General features: G+C 41.0%; 1 protein-coding gene across 5 annotated transcripts in view; it reads right to left on the bottom strand.

Moving 5' to 3' along the window:
- Window positions 1-1,555: 1,555 nt before the first annotated feature.
- Window positions 1,556-17,803, bottom strand: part of ZWINT (ZW10 interacting kinetochore protein) — a 34,727-nt gene continuing 18,479 nt past the window's right edge. For 2 of the 5 annotated variants that reach the window (XM_011231443.3, XM_034662366.1), the window contains exon 9: window positions 1,556-4,391. The gene's annotated coding sequence lies outside the window, so the exon portion shown is untranslated. Of the gene's footprint in view, window positions 4,392-4,468; window positions 5,815-9,123; window positions 17,449-17,803 lie in introns of those variants that run through there. The other 3 variants (XR_004626063.1, XM_034662365.1, XM_034662364.1) reach the window with 3 other exon arrangements.

The following is a 17,803-nucleotide window of genomic DNA, read 5'->3' as shown; positions in this document are numbered from 1 at the left end:
TCCTGCAGGACTAAATCTTCACATAATCAGACAGACTCTTAAAGGAAAAGCCACTGAAGGTGTAAGCTGGTCCCAGCTCTGCCTCTATTCGACTGTGTGGTGACAGCGAATTATTTTTGACATTTACACCTTAAGTTTTCTTCTCTATCAGATAAAATCATCTCTAAGACACTCCCTGGCACTTAAATTCCAGGATTCTCTGATCCTGAACACTGGAAAGCTCAGTATCAGGGAGAGATTTCCGGAAGCATGTGATGTGTCAGTGAGAGCGGCTGCATCCACGCTGGGAAGTACAGATGGGGGAGCTAACCGCCATCTGGAAGTGCAGCAGCTCCTCCCCAGCACAGCCCTACCTCCATGCCTGTGTGGTTGCACCCCTTTCTCTATCAAGTCTTGAACGTCAAGGTAAAGCAGATACACTTGCTCACAGGCCATTAAATTCCACTGTCAGCAAGCAGGACAAGAGAATCACTAACAAGCACTGAAAGGCAGGCGTGGTGGGCAGTCTGAGGTTGTCCCGGGCCAGGGCAACTCCATCCTCCCTCTCCAGTAACAGCATTCTCAATTTTGAGAAAGTCTCTATGTGGTTTCAAGACAGCTTTTTCATCTCATATTTATTCCTTTGGATATGCCACATGGTATCATTAGAAGTATTTAAGGAATATCGAGAACCTGGTTAAATTCTATCAGATAAAGCAGGGCCAGAGCAGGTCCTCTTAATATGACCATGTACATGTCAGGAACCCAGGACAAATGCATCCCACCAGCCATAATCTCAAAATCCATCCATGACCTGACAATTTATCACCACCTCCCATGGTACTACACAATCCAAGCTCCATCACCTTTTGCCTTCCTACATTTTATCTAAATTTGATTCTCCATATAGTAGCCCTGTGCTCTTTTAAGGTATGAGACAGATCATAAGATTCCCTTGCTTGAAATTCTTACCAGCTTCCTAACTCACTCAAAATATACATAACTCTTCACCATGGGCTACAAATGCCCCTCTTGTCTGGCCCTGAGCTTCTCTTCAGACGTTCTTCACTTCCGTCCTCTCTGCTCTAACCATCCGGGGCATCAAACTCTCTCACAAAGACACAACACACTGTCCTGTCTCAGGGCCTCTGCTCTACTACATCCTCCTGCCAGGACCCTGCTTCCCTCAGTCATTGACATGAATTTCTGCCACATTTTGTTCCTGTCTCTGCTCGAATGTCACCCTATCAGGATGGCCCACCTATCTAACATAAAAGTTTTCATTATATCCCTTTAACTTCCGCATCATGTTTTCTCGTCAGAGTATGATATGATGTTATAATCAATTTTTCCTGAATGTTTGCTAAGTCTCCCGAGCAATTATAAAGTCACTAAATTATAAGTCACTAAAGTCAGGAACTTTGATTTCACCACTGTATCCCACATGATGAGAACAGAGCATCACACTTATAGTAAGCACTTAATGTGCTACAAGAACGAATACCCTTATTGCTGTTATTTATATGTACTTCAGCAAATAAAAAAACAAAGGGAACTCAATGAAACGAATCACCAGTCCAAACTATAAACATGTATATTTTTCCAGTAGACCTGGAAACAGAAATGCCGCCATGTTTGAAAAGGTGAAATACAGAGATAAGAAATCCAGGTAGGAAGAGCCCAAAGTCTGAGTGCTAAGATGCAGCGTCTTCACCATTCTCACCACGACGGGCGCACTCTTCCAAAACGGTACTGGTGATGGTGGTCGTGCTGGTGATGGCGGTGGAGGTGGTGATGGCAGCAGTGACAATGGCAGTGGAGGTGGCGGTGGTGGTGGTGATGTCAGTGCTGGTGACGGTGGTGGTAGTGGTGGGAACTGATGATAATGGTGATGTTTTGCTTCCAAAATTAGAAACCATGTATAGCAAGATTGTTTCACTCAGCATATTCTGTATACTTTAATACTCTCTCTGAGAGCTTGTAGTAAATACACACATTTGATAGTTTCTGAGGTCATTTAATCCAGGGTAAACCTGTGACTTCAGTGGGTAATTGCACAGAACTCTGAGTCTTTGCTGTATTAGTCACTAGCTGAGACTAAATGACTGAGATTAAGTTGAGATTTCCCATTTATAAAACTGGATAGAAAACAATTATTTTTCCTTAGTTTTATATGGTGTTTGGCGTTATCGAACAAGAGAATAATCATTAGTTATGCAATTTAATATCACATAATGAAAATGGTCTGACCTGGCTCCCACCTAGGACTATTTGGTGAATGGGTGCAGACAAATCAGACAAATTTTGGTGAAAAGCTCTATTCAGCCATGTATTCTCAGTGATCCTAGGATTACTGCTTTCTTTTGTGATGCTAGAAATTTTAGCTCACCTCATAAGTATAGTGATGGTTAATACACTTGAGTGCATAAAGAGTAAAGTAAAGCATGTAACTTTCTTCTTTTTGTTATATTTAAAATAAATAACTTCTCATCCAGGAAATTATGTATTAATTTGTTTAAAGAGTGGTATAATAGATACTAAGGATCTCATGTCCATATGTACTCTTTTCCCATTTTTCTTACATTTATTTATTTATTTGAGAGAGAGTGAGCATGAGTGGGAGGGGGAGAGGTAGAGAGAAACTCAAGTAGACTCCACGCTGAGTTCAGAGCCCAATGAAGAGCTCAATGTCACGACCCTGAGATCACAACATGAGCCGGAACCAAGATTGGAAGCCTAACCAACTGAGCCACCCAGGCACCCCTGTACTCATAACTTTTCTATACATATCAATTATTTCTTACTGTAGAAACGGCGGTTCTTCCCGTGATGAATGAGGACTCTCCTTGCCCAAGGACGTTTTCTGGGCACATGTGCAAATTGCCAAGATGATGACACTGATGGGAGCAATTCTCAACTGAGGATGATCCTGTTTCTCGTTCTTCAGATACACCAGCTCGCTGAGTGCCGAGAAACTGTGTGAATCAGTCACCCGTGAAAGGAGCACAGTCACTAGCATATCTGTACTTGATCCCTTCCTTTCCCTACCCAAACGACTCACTTCATTACAGTGCTGCTTGGAATCACTGCCAAAATAAATTACTTGCACTCAAATTTATGTATCAGGGTCTTTTTTGGTGAGACCCAAACAAAGACCACTGGTACTACATGTGGCCTTAGAAATCAGATTTTTAGGATGGGGTTATGAGATCTCTCAAAAAATGTTAACAAGGTTGCCATTGCCAATGGGAGGCTGCCTGGTGTTAACCTATAATCTACTGGAGCAACAAAGTTCTAAGACTCAGCTCTAATGAACTGGGATGAGGTCTGGTACAAGGAGCCGCATTTGCCTTCACAGTATCCTAAGGCCTATCAGATTTTAAGCCAACAGTAACTGTAAGCCAAAGCTCTTAAACCAACAAAAAACAAAACAAAAAAACAGGCTCGGGCCAGTCTTTTAACTCAGTGCAGGACAGAAGTCCTCCTTGGTAAGCTTGAAAGCACTTCACTTCCTCTTCCTACAGCCAAAGAGTAGAACATATTAAAAACGAAGACAAGGACTTTATTGCTAGAGTGAGGTGTTACAACAAGGCTGAACTCCCGGCTGCAGTAAGTCGCCCGTGCTACAGAGGACTGAGATGTCGAGATCTGGCAAGGGACATTCAAGTGGATGCTTCTGAGAACCCCAGACCGCTCATAACAGGATGGCCTGGTTCTAACACATACTCTATCACCCACAAGCTTCTTTCCCAGCGGAATATTGGAAGGTTGGAAGGGCTTCATTACGGTATAGCTAAGATGAGACAGCCAGCTTGGAAAAGACACCTATGGGGTCAGAGTCCTGTGCACCAGCGATCCTGTGTCTCTGGAGCAGAAATACATGGGTCAAAAAACCAAAGGGTGGTCGTTAAGGGTGGCCTATCTCACAATCTTTCTCAGTGACCCAGCGCATAATCTATACTTCCAGTTCCTCTAACATTGGAGTCTATGCAATCAGGTTCTGTCTTAGAGGAAGGCTGGGTGGGGGACATTCCTCCTAGAAGAGACTTGAGTTTTGATAAACAAAGCTATGACAACTACGTAGTTATATGAGGTTCCTCTTGCCAGTAGATCTGTAGGTGGCCAGGAGATAAAATACTATACTACTGGAAGCAACTAACCCTTAACGTCAGGAGATGGGACTGTGGTATAAGCAAGGACAAAGATGTGTGTATCTTGAGTTCAGGAGACTGACGGGGGTACCCCTCAGGACATCCATCCTTGGTGATGACCTTCAGTGGGCAACTGCAGAAATCATGGTCTGAAGGACCCCAGATGTTCATATACTTTAAGGTGACATATCTTGATTACTTTGCTGAGCAAGCAACCAAGATGATCAGATGTATTGATGCTGGTTGAGGTAAATCTGGAACCTGTGGTATAAAAGGGGAAAAATGATTATTAACAATATAGTCTAAGCTAACTGCAGTTGGGGAAAAATGAGTGAAATATGGGATCTCTGTGTTATTTCTTAAAAGTGCATGTGATTTTACAATTACTATTTCAAAATAAATAGGATCACTGAAAATCTAATAGGCCTTAGGATACTGATGGGCCATGATCTTGCTAAAGCAAAGATAGGACGTGAGGAACAGAATGTGACACACAAATGGGTCTGAGGAGCACAAGCAGGGGCCGTAAAAGAAATCATGTTCTCATTCGTGTCCTCACACTAAATTGTCCTGTGCCTGACTCCGTCAGCTGCCTCTAGCTGGGAGCATGTACTCTGCCTGTGCAAGCGCAGAGGGGAAGCACCAGGAAGTTCATCCTCTGAACAACCTAACACAGGACAACTGAAAAATGCCTATCTATCCTGGCTCTCCTGTCACTTAGGACAACTCTAAACATGTTTTCAACCATCACCCAGAGATCACAGTGGTGGTGTCCCGATCATCTCCAACAGTAATGTGCTCGTTAAACCCTGGTATTGACTTCCCTCCTTTCCCTTTCTAAGTATTTCACACTCAAGGCCAAAACTTCCTAGAACCACCTGAACAAACTCCTTGTGCTCAGATCTTTATCACAGGTCTCCTTTGGGGGACTTGAAGCAAAGACAAGGATGCTATGAAGTTCTCTGAGGAAACCTGGTTTTACCTCTAGTACTTCAGGGAATATTTGAAATACGAGACAAACATGTTTTACTGCAAAGCACATTAGGAAACACAATGAAGAACACAGCACTGGGGCTTTATTCCTGCTTGCAAGCAGGTGCATTAGAGCTGTAAGTACACCCATCCTCTATTAAATCTCCCAGTTTTGTGGAGACTCTTGGGCAACTCTGAAATCTGTGAGGGGCCCAAACCCCCTTCTGTGCCCTCCAGCTGAGCCACTGTTTATTCTCAGTCCCCGAAATCTTTAGTTATCAAGACGGCGATCTCTGTTCTCTTTTGAGAAACCCACAGGCTGCACAGGAATTACTCCCCCTGCGGCCCACCCTCTACTGGACACATGATCCCAAAAGTATCTCCACTGTCGATAAAGAGACTAGATCTTCATTATTTCTGCCAGGGTCATTATATTATCTCCTCTTTCTTTCATTCTTTCCGTCCAGGCCAAAAAGTTCCTTATCAAGCAAAATCATTTCTTCATGAGATTCCTGTCCCACTCATCTTGCAACCTTAAATGTCTATATCCATCACCATGAATTGGTCTTATTTCAAATAATATTTCATCAAGTCCACAGAATTTTAGGGTTGGAGAGACAACTGGCTTCCCCAGCACACAAATGAAGAAGAGTACAGTTCTGACCACCTCGTTTGTGAATGAAGAGACTGACACTGACAGAGCTTCAGGGACCTGGGTAAGGCAGGACAATAAGTTAATGACAGAGCAAAGACCTGAACAAATCAGTTTTGCTGTGTTCCACGGACAACAGAGACAGGAACGTGAAAACAAAGGAATGAATGACATGGCACACATATGCAAAAATGCAGTTTTGTTTTGTTTTGTTTTTACTCTAAGGCAATCAAGAAAGAGGACAGCTATTAATTAATCAAGATGTAACATTTCTAATTGCACTGGTTAAGACTCATACTGATTGTAAGTAAAGATATTAAAACATACAAGTGAGCATGTTAGAATACCATGATGATGACAATGACACTCACAGGATGTCACACCTGAGTGACACACACAGATTACTGAACCCTCACAACAACTCCTGTCAGTCTGCTCTATTATAAAATTAATTCCTCATCTGTACCAGTAACTCAATACTAAACTACTTGGGAACTGTTTCTTAACTCTTTTAAAATAGTCCAGAAAAGTCTTACCTATTATTTCGTTATAGGAAAAAATAAGAAAAATTGAGCTACTGGCTCACACATTTTATTTTGCATGAACATTATCTGGGATATTTATTAAAACACAGATTCATGGCCTTCACTCAAAAAATTTGATTCAGTAAATCTGGGGTGGGAACCCAGAATACACTTTCTAATTTCTCTAGGGATGCCACTGGTCTTCAGACAGTGCTAATTAGGACTAGCTTAACTGTCCTTTTTTACATATTTTTTATATTAGTATTTTGAGAGTTAAAAAGTCATATTGCATGAATAAGTTATCTATCTACATGTTCTATAGTTTACACAAAGTTTGAGGATATATCAATCTTTGTTCTCTTGCCATAGTAATAAAAGTTGTGCTATGGGCAATGGTTTCTGCAGTGTGACTGGTAGCCTGAGTACAATGGGGTGTAAACTGATAAAAAGTGCAACCAGATTTGAGCCTGGAAAGTGCAGAAGCAGGAGCGTGGAGAGGAACAGCTCTGGAACTTTTAACACAGCAAAAAAACGAATGAGGCAGAGAGGAAAGATGCTATTATATTTTTGCACATTCCTATAACTCCCAACACTTTCATTCACTCATGATGACTTACTGAATGAATGCAATGTATTCAATATCTTGCAAGTGCAATAGGTAACTTTATGCCTTATTTCCCACTTAAGATATGCAAACAGGATTACATAGTTGAAACCAGGCTCGTCACTACAATCATTGATGCTAAGGGTGTGAAAGGGAAAAACATTCACCTCAAACTCTAGGAGACCCAAAAAACAAAGAAGTCCCTAGTCCACAAGTAAAGGATATCAGCACCCTTTATATGTCTTTTAGCCTCCTCCCTGGACACCTGCCTGCACCTCCCCCCCCACCCACACTTACCTTCCAAGACCGCAACGAATGATTTGTGCTTATTACATTAGATAACCTCATTATTTAAAAAAATGCGAGATGTAGAATGCAAAAGAGAATAGGCTGGAATAATTTGGTTATGTCTCCTCCTAGAGGGAGCTGCTACTTCATTCCTCAGGGTTGCCTGCTGCACATACAACACTGAGACGTGGCCCAAGCAAAGAGTGGTCAGGGCTTTGGGTTCTTGGCCTGCCCGGCAATAATGTTCAGGAATGTTCAGGGCCTATGGCAGTTTGCCTTCCCCAGTATCTGACCCTACACTTTCTTGGCTGAACTTGAATATTCACATGAGCATACCACTCTACCTGCCATTCTGATAAATCTGACCAACAGAGACTGGGGCTAACTATGTTTGTCTTGTACAGAATATAATTAAGGTTACTCTCAACAGAACTTAAAGCAGCAAGATGAGGCCAATGCATAGTATAGGCTTCAACAGTGCTGCCCAGGGTCCCAGACTCTGTCACTTATGAATAAGCCTCGAACAGGGCCACTGGGTCGTATTTCAGACATCCAGGATATAGTTTAAGGCAGCAATCAGTGATCAGAACACAGAGGATTGATACTGGGAGGACGGGTCCTTATTGCTCACCCTGGCCTCCGGCAAGCTGTGTCCAATGTGCTCCAGGAACATGTGCATGGCTGTCTGCCCTGGGGCTGGGGCCCGGGCCCAGAGATGAAATTGACTGCAATTAACCACAATTTACCATCGAAGCCATCCCCCCGAAAGCTGTAAGGTCTCCAAAGTTCCAAAATGGTTACATTAGACAGATTCTACCAGAGTGACTTTTGCCTGAGTGGGGAGACTGATTCCTGGCACTTCCTCTTCTGCCTTCTTCCCGGAATCCTCACCCTGAAGCATTTTCATCAGTGACTTCCCACAGGGGCTTGAGTGAGTCCTGCCTGGTTGAAGGACAGAGCCAGAAAGATATTGCCACTTTCCTCCATACTTGGCTCTTTTATATTTTGCCTGAATCCCACTTATACAGATGTTAGGACCAAGTATCTTGACCAAATTTGCCAGTTTTTAATTCACATCAGTGAACTTCACTTTTATGACACTTTTGCAAAATTCATGAACTTTCACCTATTTTGGGGCCATTTTATTCACACTTTGATGGACTCTTCACTATTTTCATTATTCTTCAGTTCTCTTTTCTGTCATTATTGACATTCATGAGCAGAAAAAAATGACATAAATTAGCAGTATCATAAGTGTGAAAATGTGAACTAAAGAAATATCTGAAAATAATGGAAGACAGTGGCACTGCACATTTTATTAATAGCATGAAGAAACACCATATAAATAGCAACGCACATCACACATTTATAAAGTGTAACCGTCTTTAGGTATGTGTAATTTATAAGCAAACAGAAAAGCAAATTGCCCAGAAGAAATATTTGTGGCTATTATTCATGATTATTATATTTTAACATCTAAAGTAAACTGAGTGTTTATAGAATTTTATTTGCTTTTAGAAACCTCCTCAAATATATTTTGTTGTATTTTCCATGCTACAATTTCTGAAAATAAGGAAGAATCTCCTTTGGCGTACACAAATTTTCTTCATAGCAATGTTAAACACACAGGCCTCAAGTCCTAAAATAGCCAGCAATAGTTTTTTGGGCAATAAGCAATATTAAAGCAATCTTATTTTCTCTCATATTTGAATGGTCAGTTTGTGAGAGTCTTCCGGATGGACCTTGTGTGCAAATACCATATAGTTTCTTCCATCTTTATGAACCCAGTTTCCTTTTTTTTTTTAAAGACTTTATTTATTTGAGAGAGAGCAAGCTAGAGTGAGAGAGAGACCATGAGCAGGAGAAAGGGCAGATGGAGAGGGAGAAGCAGACTCCCCACTGAGCAGGGAGCCCGATGCAGGACTTGATCTCAGGACCCTGGGATTATGACCTGAGCCGAAGGCGGATGCTTAACCAACTGAGACACCCAGGTGCCCTCCTAGTTTCTTTTTCTATTGACATGGAAGAGGTTACTGTTTTTTTTTTTTCCTTCTGCATTTTCTTATATTACATCAAGGGTGGGCTTTTCCTGTCACATTTTTTTTTTTCCTGTCATATTCTTAAAACTCATTTTATTAAAGAACTTGAACCATATTCTCCTAGGACAAAATCAAAGGGTAATTGAGGTGTATCATACATGGTTATTCTCCAAAGATCCTCCCTGCCGACAATGAACATTTCCTCCAGGAAAATGTCCAGCGATGTGTTCTGTTTCACCCTCAGGGTAAAGCTCACAGACAACCTACAATGCTCTCTGAAAGGCTGGGGCAGGCGCATGTTGATTTGAGAGTCTGATTCTGTTTTCTTAGGTCCCAATAATTTATCCCAGTGCCCTCATCACTATTTTCATAAGGGCTACCTGTTGACCTAATCCAAAGTGCTTCAGGTAGGTGTAGTCTGGAGGGGTACACATAAAAAATATTCTTATGCTCACTTACATAGTTTCAAAATTTAAATTACTATCTACATTATAGAAACATAGAGAATTAGATATAAAAGAGTCTTTAAACATCATTTACTTTAACGTTCTCATTTTACAGATAAGACAACTGAGTCACAAAAATACGAGTGTTGTTTATCATCATGTTTCATGTTTGGAACATGAATCCATGCTTCTCAAAAGCAGGGTCACCACTCTCTGCACTAAGACACGTGCCATCAGTGTAAAATACAGACTTTAATCATGGCAAGATCAGTAATATCCACTAATCGCTGATTTAGTAGTGCAATCATGCAAAAGTGAGAGAAAACACTTGCTAGAAAACAAGAAAAGGAAGTTCTTATTGCATGAACCATTTTGTACTACTGCCAATGGTTTTTAGGACGGTAACACAACATAAAAATAATACAACAGAGAGTGATGCCAGCAAGATGGTACACTAAGGAATTCCAGGTCCTAATTCCCTCACTGAAACATTAACATACACACACAACCAAGACTGAATCATGAAGAAATAAATCTGAATAAATCTATAATTAACAGATTGATTGAATCAGTAATCAAAACCTCCCAACAAAGAAAAGCCCAGGATCAGATGGTGTCTTCAATGAATTCTACCAAACAGTTAAAAAAGAATTAAGCCAATCCTTTTCAACTTCTTCCAAAAAAATTGAAGAGGAAACACTTCTGCTATAGATTGTGTCCCCCCAAAATTCACATGTAGAAATCCTAACCTCCAAGGTGATGGTATTAAAAGCTGGGGTCTTTGAAAGGTGATTAGGTCACGATGGTGGAGACGCTGTGAATGGGATCAGTCCCTTTATAAAGGAGAACCACAGAGCTCCCTCATCCTTCCATGATGTGAGGACATAATGAGAAGGTGCTGGTTATGAACCATAAAGAGGGCCCTTGCCAGACACTGAGTGTTCTGGCACCTTGATTTTAGATTTTCCAGTCTCAAAAACTGTAAGAAATTAATTTCCGTTGTTTACAAGCCACCAGTTTACGGTATTTTTGTTATAGCAGCCTGAACTAACTCATTCTATGCCGCTAGCATTACCCTGTTATCAAAGGCAGACAAAGAAAACTAACAACAACGAAATGACAGACCAATTATTTCTCATGAACACTGATACAAGAATGTTCAACAAAATACCATCAAACCAAAATTCAAGATTAAGAGAACTATTCACAAACCAAGCAGGATTTATTCCTTGAATGCAAAAATGGTTTAACATATGAAAATCAAACAATGACATACACCACATTAACAGAATGAAAGCAAAAACCCCACGATAATCTCAATTGATGTAGAAAAAGCTTCTGACAGAATAAAACAATCCTTCATGATAAAAGCACTCAACAAACTAGGAATAGAAAAGAACCTCCTAACATAATAAAGGTCACATATGAAAAACACAAGCAACCATCATATTCAAATGTAAAAACATGAAAGCTTTTCCTCTAAGATCAGGAACAAGGCAAGGATCCCCACTCGTTCCACTCTTACTGAACACAGTAATGTCAGTCCTAGCCAGAGCAATTAGACAAGAAAAAGAAATAAAAGGTTTCCAAATAAAAAAAGGAAGAAGTAAAATTATCTTTGTTCACAGTTGATATATCCTCATATGCAGAAAACCCTAAAGATTCCACACACACACAAATCTATTAGCACTAATAAACAAATTTAGCAATGTTACAAAAAAATAAACCCCCACATATATCCTCATATGCAGAAAACCCTAAAGATACCACACACACACAAATCTATTAGCACTAATAAACAAATTTAGCAATGTTACAAAAAAATAAACCCCCCACATGAATATTGCAAAATATTCAACAATGGTGCCATGACCATTCAAGGGCTAAAAGACTCTTTTCAACAAATGGTGTTGGAAAACTATTTACCTCCATGCAAAAAAGAATGAAGTTAGACTCTTAGTATGTACCACATACAAGATGACTCAAAATGAATTGAAGGCTTTACCTAAAGAACTAAAACTACGAAATTTTTAGAAGAATACATAGGACAAGAGCTTACTACATCTGATTTGGTAATGATTTCTTGGATATGACACCAAAAGCAAGGCAACAAAAGAAAAAAAAATAGTTAAGCTGCATTTAACAAAATTAAAAATATTTCTGTATCAAGGACATAATCAAGAGTAAAAAGATAACCCATAGAATGGGAGAAAATCCCTGTGTATCATATATCTAATAAGGGATTAACATCAAGAATAGAGAGAGAGCTCCTATAATTCAACAAAAAAAACCAAACAACCTGATTAAGAAACAAAGGACTGAAACAGACATTACTCTAAAGAAATGACCAACTAGTGTATGAAAAGATGCTCAACACTGGTAACTGATAATTGATAGGGAAATGCAAATCAAAACCACAATGAGATACCACTTCATACCCACTAGGGTGCCTATTGCCAAAAACAAACAACAACAAAAAAAAACTAGAAAATAATGAGTTTTGGTGAGGACGTGGAATAACGGGAACCTCTGTGCACAGCTGGTGGGAATGTAAAATGGTGCAGCCACTGCAGAAAACAGTATGGTGGTTTCTCCGAAAAGCAAACATAGGTTTACCTAATACTATCCAGCAATTCCAGACCTGGAATTTCAAAATAAATGAAAGCAGACACTGCTATGGATATCTGTATACACATGTTCACAGCAACACTGTTCACAAGAGCCAAAAGGCGAAGCAACCTAAGCATCCACTGACAGATGAACAGAGAGACAAAATGTGCTATATTCATACATAATCTTATTCAGCCTTGATAAAGAAAATTTGACATTGAAAATACTGGGCGAAGAGTAAGCCAGTCACAAAGGAACAGGTATTGCATGATTCTATGTATATGAGGTACCTAGAGTGGGTTACTGGTTCATGGGGAAGGAGTTACAGCCTGGGAACATGGATACGTCCTGGAGGTAGATGGCGGTGATGGTTGTACAACAGCATGAATGTACTTAATGTCACTGAATTGTACACTTATAAATAGACAAATGGTAAATTTTGTTATGTAGGTTTTTCCACCACCAACAAAAAATTGCAACATCTATATATTTCAAAGTGTTACACTGTAGCGTAAACAAGCCTCCCTCATTCATTTGGAGATTTCCTTGAAGGCTCCATCTGCCCCACTTCATTCATGTATCTTGACATAGTGCCTGGCTTGAACCAAGTCCAAGTCCCTGAGACATAAGGTTCCAAAGTTACAAAAAGAACAAGCAAAGACACAAGTCTTGGATACCTACCATGCAATAGGCACTGAATTTTGTAGTAATGATACACAAGGAAGAGAAAGTGTTAGCACAAAATTAGCAACGTTAGCACTATCCATAAAACATGGTGAGTGCCAGGTGGGACCCATGCTCAGGGTGCGGAAACACAGAGGAGCAAATTTTGGTTCTCTGCTCTGAGAAATGGCAAAGATAGCTGTGTAAGCACAACTTTTCAGTCTATCGAAGCACTGCACATATATTTCATATTTTTAAGATAAATATTATAAAGTTGTAATAGTTTTACTGTCTACAAAACAACTTCTAACTGCTAATAAATATGTATTCCACTAAATGTTATAAAAACATCCAATGGAAATCCTGGAAATGAGAGAGTATCAATTAGGAACAGACACGATCAAAACATTTCTTGTTTGAAGTTTTCTTGCATTTGCACATCTAACAGGTTGCTATGGCAACTCAGTTATATTGAAATACTCAGATTAGATTAAAACACCATAATGTGGGGCACCTGGGTGGCTCAGTCATTAAGCATCTGCCTTCGGCTCAGGTCATGATCCCAGGATCCTGGGATCGAGCCCTGCATCAGGCTCCCTGCTCAGCGGGAAGCCTTCTTTTCCCTCAGCCACTCTCCCTGCTTGTGTTCCCTCTCTCACTGTCTCTCTAATAAATACATAAAATCTTTAAAAAAAAAAAACAACCAAAAAACCATAATGTTGAAAAGCTACATTATCACTTTTATTAATTATATTTTTAAGAAAAAGATGAAATTGTTGGAGATTAACTTTTTTAAAAAGACAGTATTAGAAGATGTTGTTCACAGGTAAACAGTCTTCAAGACCAATGAGTTCAGGAAAAGAAATGAGGAAAAACAGCCACCCCCAAATTCTCATCTCTCTAACCAGCTCTCAGCCCCGTGTGTGCGTGTTTGACTGCGGGTGGGCTGAGGGCACAGAGGGGCCAGGGGAAGTAATTACAAACTAAATATTAAAATATGGCATGTGGCTTCTGAACATTATAAAGCAAATAAAAGGAAATCATTGCAGCTTTAAAAGGAAAAAAAAAAAAAAGCTTCCCATTGAAGCTTGAACTCTTCAAGAGCACTTGACTCCAGAACAGCAACATGGATTTGGATGCTGCAGGTACCGCTCAGAACAACTTCTGAGAACCATCCCTGATGGCGATGCCCCAGCCTCTCAGAGTCTTGGGGCTGGTAGCAAGAGAGAAAGCAGCACAGGCGATGGCAGAGCAAAGGGGCACAAAGCCTCACACAAGCGTGCGTGACCATATCACAGCCAAGGACACGCAGCAACCAAGCCAACAAGCAAATGTAAGGCCAGAAGCAGAAAGTGTTTCCAGCTCAGAATGACGCTCAGCAGTCTCCCGCTCACTGGCTGAAGGCCCAGCAGATCACAAACCTCCTGCCTGGTGTTCGAACAGGACCAGCTCAGGGAGGACTCATCGGTCACTGTAAAACTCACGTTAGGAGGATTTATAAACCTTGGGCTCCTTTCCAAGGGGAAGGCAAAATGATTCAAACTGCTCAGCTTTCCTAAAACACAGGGTGATCGTAGGACTTGCATGTTTTCTGCTCTGGACAGTTCAGCAATTGTTTCTTCCGATCAGGCACGTCCTGAGGTTTCGGCACAAGCAAGAGAGAGACTGTGGGATAGTGAGTGAAGCCTGTGGTAACACACCTGCACCCTTAGTGTGAGCAAGGATGCTCACTCATCAAATTACGGCCTGTCTTTGACGAGCATTCCACTTGCTGCCTGCAAACTTGTATTTACTTCACATGATGATCCTCCAAGAAGCTGCTTTTCTAGTCTAGCGAACGTTTAATTATTTTTTATGATTTTATTTATTTGACAGAGAGAGAGAGAGCGAGAGAGGGAACACAAGCAAGGGGAAGAGGGAGAAGCAGGCTTTCCGCCAAGCAGGGAGCCCAATGTGGGACTCGATCCCAGGACCTGGGATCATGACCTGAGCCAATGAACATTTAATTATTATCAGCAAAAGTTAAGGGGTTTTCCCGATAACTTCACCTGGGGAAACCAGAAGTGGACCCAGAAGGTGTCAGCTTCTAACAGAACCACCTCCAAGCCTCAGTGGCTCATTGAATACAAAAGTCTGTTCCTGACTCACAGCTGTCCCCAGGAGCCAGGCCCTTCCACTGTCGTCTGCACCTCCCCCACCACCCTCATTGTCCTCCCCAGTTTGCCAGCGGAGAAACAAAACAGGGCCTTGCGTCGGGGTCTTCACAAGCCAGGCCTGAGGTCACACTGCTGTGCCCATCTTAGCTGAAGTCCAGACACATGGCCTCTCCTGACGCCACAGGACAGAAGGAAATGAGCTCAGCTGTGGGTCTGGGGCACAATTAATTAATGTATATTTATAATAAACTTAGGCAATTCATCTCTTCATAGATCAACATTTTCAGTTCCTGAGTTAATTTTCCATGGGAACAGGACAAGGAGGGATACGTGTCCTCCACAGTCTTGTCTGTGGCCTGGAACCCTCTAGAACACACATTTGCTTTCAGCCCTCAACGCTCTTCCCTCCGCCGCCCTCTCCTCCCACTTCAGACTCTGCCACAACACAGCCCCCTCAATCCATATCACTTCCAGCTCATCTGGGTCCCCAGCCCTGTTCTAAATGGGTGAGTCCACTGTTTCATGGTCTCAAGGACGACCTCACAAGTTGAATACAATGAATGCTGAAGTCTCAGCGGGAAAGACTGAAGTGTTTCTCACAAAATGGTCCCTAAATCCAGTGCATCACAATCACTGGAGGTGTTTGTTGATTTGCAAAATCTAAACCAGAGGCTGGGAATCAGATTCTTCAGAGAGACAACTGACATCAACATTTTAAGAAACATCACCAGGTGACTCTACTGCACATCAAATTTTAGAACTAAAGGGGTAGCCCTACGTCTTCCCCAATAACATATCTAGGTCATTACGGTGAGTCACTGTGTGTGTCAACGATGACGCGAGGGAAGAAATGGATCACGATGGCCCCAAATATCATGGCTGTTGCTGGAATTGTTTTTCTTTAGGAAAGCACCTGATCTTCAGTTACTTAGTCTACAAATGGTAACAATACTATTTAACCAGTTAATGCCTAACAGCATTGAATGTTTATTACCTATGGATTGACTATAATCTGTTTAAAAATTGTGAACTGACAAAAATCTGCTATTTTCACTGAGAAGATAACCTGGAAGGTGACAAACTCAATATGAAGACAACCAGGTAAAAGTTCAAAGTCTCGACATCTATTTGCTTTTGTCTCTAACCTTCGAACTTCGGAGGACATCATTCAGCGCCCTTTATCAAACCAATGGCCTCTAACGTCTCCCAGTCACACCAAACACACCACAGACTTCCTGCGGCCCCACAATGGGCCTTCACAGCTCCTCCACACAGTCCTGTGTTACCTTATGTATCCTATATTTGGAATTTTGCTTAGTTTACTTTACTCTAAAATTCCCTGACAAAACATACCATTTACAAAGACCTGTTTCCCATCCCACTACTTCCAAACACCCCTGGATTTATTCCAGGGAATTAGCGCCCCACTTCACAGATTTCTGGAGCATGTGTGTATATGTATGTATGTGTGTGTGTGTGTACATACATAAACACACATACATACATAAATATGTTATGCTGATTTCAGCATATCCTAGTAGGCAGAGCAAAAATATTTTTCTTACATGCCAAGGTCTATCAATTAGGAGTGGCTGAACAGGCTACTGGGGCGGGGAAGAGGGGTGATCTGCCATATTTATGGGTGTCAGGGAAGAGCCAGGGTTGACTAGACATCTGTTCTGTGAGTGGGGCTGAGAAGGGCCAGCAGTGGTAACTCCTACACAGAAAAATTCACACCCACAGGGGTCACAGCCCATTAGAATTGGGGACACCATAACGCTGCAGGCAAGCTTTCATTTAAATTCACATCATAAAACACACTGTCATAGATTGTCAGTGATGTCTGTGTTCAAAGGGTACTTGAATTGTTAGTTATGATTTAACCACAAGAGTTTCATTTGCTTCTCTCAGACCTTCATTCTCTTGGTCCATGAATTTCAAGCAGATTTTTGAAAGATCACTTCATGAAGGCAAATGCAATGTTCAAAGCGCCTCTGGTTGCCTTCACAGGGCTGTTCGCATGCCAGATATACTTAGGATAGCAGAGGTTAAATACATAGAGATTTAGCAAGTTCAGGCTTCTGTTTGTTTTCCCAGGTATTGGCTGTTCAGCAAAAACCATCATTAAAGTCTGAGCAGTAACAGTTCGTAAGAAGAATAAAACCAATGAGAGTTGTTGAAAGAAAGATGTGAATGTCCAATGTTAATACAAACGCCACAGGGGCTTGGAGAAATTGCAAATCGAGGGACCAAGGACTTAAAGTATGAAACTTTTTGGAAATCTTTGGAGGATTTGTTACAAGGATGGAGATTCTTCATCCACATTTCTGCCAAGCATATATCCTTCTGTGAAGACAGTGATGCCTGGAGGAAGACATCAGATTTTTAATTTTTCTATATTTTGTATTACATATAATTTCATATACTTAACCATCTAGGAAATATTAGATAGGCTTCAACTGACATTAAACAAAATAAGTGCACTGTTCTTGTCACAGAACTTTAACACCGTCCAACTCACAAATCCCAAGAAGCAAATATCTCGAGTTCTGTGACAGCACTAAATGTGAACTCTGCTAATACAAAATTTAAAATGAGCCAGCATGTCCATTCAAGTCCTTTACAAATAAACGGGACACTCAGGTAAAAAACAACAGACTACGGATAGCAGTCAGTACTGAGATAAAGTGAGAAGGGTTTCCCATAGCATCCAGGTGTC

The sequence above is a fragment of the Ailuropoda melanoleuca genome, chromosome 6 (genome assembly GCF_002007445.2).
Source record: "Ailuropoda melanoleuca isolate Jingjing chromosome 6, ASM200744v2, whole genome shotgun sequence".
In the NCBI taxonomy this organism is placed as follows: domain Eukaryota; kingdom Metazoa; phylum Chordata; class Mammalia; order Carnivora; family Ursidae; genus Ailuropoda; species Ailuropoda melanoleuca.
This window is presented reverse-complemented; position numbering and strand designations above follow the sequence as displayed.